This window comes from Protopterus annectens, chromosome 1.part1, assembly GCF_019279795.1.
Source record: "Protopterus annectens isolate FY-2018-M chromosome 1.part1, PAN1.0, whole genome shotgun sequence".
In the NCBI taxonomy this organism is placed as follows: Eukaryota; Metazoa; Chordata; order Ceratodontiformes; family Protopteridae; genus Protopterus; species Protopterus annectens.
This window is the reverse complement of record NC_056726.1, coordinates 417,652,020-417,655,391: the sequence shown is the minus strand read 5'-3', so window position 1 is coordinate 417,655,391 and position 3,372 is coordinate 417,652,020. Positions and strand designations below refer to the sequence as shown.

General features: G+C 41.1%; 1 pseudogene; it reads left to right on the top strand.

Annotated features, from left to right (window-relative positions):
* The first annotated feature begins 1,442 nt into the window (after positions 1-1,442).
* LOC122814532 lies at positions 1,443-2,785 on the top strand (annotated as a pseudogene).
* The last annotated feature ends 587 nt before the right edge of the window (positions 2,786-3,372 follow it).

The window sequence follows — 3,372 nt, the reverse complement described above, 5'->3', positions numbered from 1 at the left end:
TCAACTGTCTTTTTATCTTCAGGGAGATCCCCTGATTTGGGCTCAAAATTTAGTTTTATCCCTCCTAAACCCACCTACAACTATTGATTTTGGAAGAAAAAGTGGCAGATTATACTTAATAAATAATGACAATAATTGTGTGTGTGTGTGTGTGTGTGTGTGTGTGTGCGTATGTATATATATATATATATATATATATATATATATATATATATATATATATATCAGACATAACCTGATCAAACACAAGTGCTTGAAAATACAAAGGAAAAAAACACTGAAATAACTTTTCTGAAGGGACAAGCTTCCCATGCATCCTCACACCTCCTGTTAATTATACATATCCACTCTGACACTCTGAAACTGCATTACAGTGGAGAAAGAGTAAATTCCCTGATCCCTTGTCTACCATAAGTATGCACACAAAAAAAAAGCCTGTATATGTGATCAGCTGATTTTCTCTTTCAATCACACCACACAACCTTTTTCCTCTTTGCTGAAGAGAACTATCGACCAAAGGTATGCATCCCGTATCTATCTGTCTCTCTATATAGTGTATAGAATACAGGTTTACACACACATATGTATATAGTGTGCGTGTGTATGGGAGCACTTTTATTAGTCTAAACTTTCGAATGTCAACATCCCTTTTGTTGACACACTTTGGTCAGCAAAATAGATGGTCGACAGGTCTGCATGACTGACAATACACTGGGTTGGGGAATATGCCACTTGTATAGTCTTAGAGTAAGTATATATATAAATATCAGGCAGAGTGGGGGTGCAGGGGGTTGACTTTCTGCAAAAAAGTTTTTTTTTTTTTTTTTAGATGGTCTAAGGTTGTGCCTTGTAGCATGTGTGTAAGGGTGTTGATCTTTTTTTTCACTTTTTTAGTCAATGTTTTTAGTGTTGATTTACTGAGATTTAGGATAACTTCAGTATATCTATATATATGTATACTGAATTTTGAATTTTGTTGGTACTAGCTTTGGTTGACAGCTGTTTAAATGACAACATTTGGTTGACCAAGCAGATGGTTGACTGGTGTGTCAGATAGCACAATTTGCAGGATTAGGAAAAGTACAATTTCCTCAATATTGGCAATCACCTAGTTAGTATATATAATTAGCTAGAGCTGTAAGAGGCACAGCCTCTGACATGGGAGGGCATGGGGGCTTGACCCCCTGCAAAAAATTATGTTTTTCATTGTTTCAGTTCAGTTTTGTATACAGCGAGGTTATTGCTCATTGCATTTGTAATAACAGAGTGTTGACATTTTGTGGTAGATGTTTTGACAACTGTTTGGATGTTTCAGCTATATTCACTACACCCATATTTATATATATGAAATACTAAAATATGTCTTGTCGGACTCCTGGAGCATTTGGAAACTGCAGCTGAGCTCCTGTGACCAAGTAACTGAAACCATCTCCAGCGCAAGGATGAACTCTTGGCTTCTGCTAATCTTGCTTGCTGTTCTACCTAATCTGGCAACAGCCAACAAGGGGATCTCTGTTTTGGAGCATGGATTTTCCCTGCCTATCTCAATCCTTTTGTGCATGGACCTTGCCTACAAGCAGACTATTTTGCCAAACCTGTTGGGCCAAACTAACTAAGAGGATGCTGGCTTGGAGGTGCACCAGTTTTACCCTCTAGTGAAGGTGCAATGTTCCCCTGACTTACATTTCTTCCTGTGCTCCATGTATGCTTCTGTGTGTACGGTGCTTGAACAAGTCAGTCCCCCTTGCCAGGCACTCTGCAAGCGGATTCGTCATGGCTACGAGGTGCTCATGAACAAGTTTGGGTTCCAGTGACCTGAACAGCTGCGCTACAAACATTTTTCAGTGCATGGTGCCGGGGAGATCTGCTTGGGCCAGAACATGTTGGAAGGAACCAGAGACAGCCATAGTCCTGCCTATCCTACACCATACAGCGGTGGAAACTTAGCATTTCCCACTCCGGGCCACCCTTGTCCCAGGTTTGTGTGCCTATGCCAGCTAGAAATGCCTTCTTATCTAAGCTATCACTTTATGGGGGAGAGAGGGTGCGGTGCGTCTTGTGAGCCTACTAAGCCCAACGGACTCATGTACTTCAGAGAGGAAGAGATCAGGTTTGCCAGGCTACGGGTAGGCATCTGGTCTACACTGTGTATATTATCCACCCTCTTCACAGTCTTGACTTACCTGGTGGATATAAAGCATTTCTGTTATCCAGAGAGACCCATAATCTTTCTTTCAGGTTGCTATTTAATGGAGGCACTTACTTATGGAGTTGGCTACCTACTAGAGGACAGGGTGATCTGCATTGACAGGGTCACAGAAGATGGGTACAAGACTGTAACCCAAGGCACTAAAAAGAAGGTTGCACCATGATTTTGTACTTTTTTGGCATGGTGAGTTCCATCTGGTGGGAGATTCTTTCACTGACTTGGTTCCTAGCAGCAGGCATGAAATGGGGCCATGAAGCCTTAGAGGCTAACTCTCAGTATTTCCACCTTGCAGTATGGCCAGTCCCTACAATGAAGCTCTCTAATTCTAAGTTCCCAACCATCAAAAGAATACTGACACATCTAGGTATTTTTACTTTGTTAATTGTAGCAGCCCACAACTCCAGCTATCATACTACCGTACAACAACCAGCCTCACCCCATGTTACCTCCACTCACAGTGATTTGATTCAGACATCTGCTAACATCATATATCACCAGCCATCTTCAATATATGTATCCATCATTTTACTCACTATTCACCACTTCCTCATGCCACCACTCCAACTCCTTCTCTAAAATATGATAGGCACCTATGTAAGTTCTTAAAAACTCTGGTTTCTATCATCTCCAGCTTAGCTCTCAGTTGTGACATTCATCCAAATCCTGGCCCACATACAAATCCTCACTGTTTTACTACTGCATATTTCAAACAGATGCAATGCTTGACAATCCCCGCTAGGGTAAATCCGACCTTCTAAGTCTAAACCTTAATATTAGAAGCATCAGTAACAAAATATAGGACCTACATGCCAGTCTAGCACTTTACTCTCCAGACATAGTCCTACTCACCGAAACTTGGCTTAAACCTGTCACTTCCAATAATGAGTTTCTCCTTCCAGGGTACAATATCCTACGGCTCGACAGATCAGGGAAAAAGGGCAGCGGTGTTGCCTTTCTGTATCAAAATCATATAACACTAGAAGCCTCCAAACAAACCATCCCATATTTTGATAAAGCTGAAGTATTACTTGCCAAACTTACCCTGAACTCAAATAAACATATTAACCTAACTGGAACCTACATCCCTCTCGGCAACAATACCCTTACACTGGAAAACATACTAAGCTGGTCTGACAAATCCCTACCTCAAGAAATGATTATCC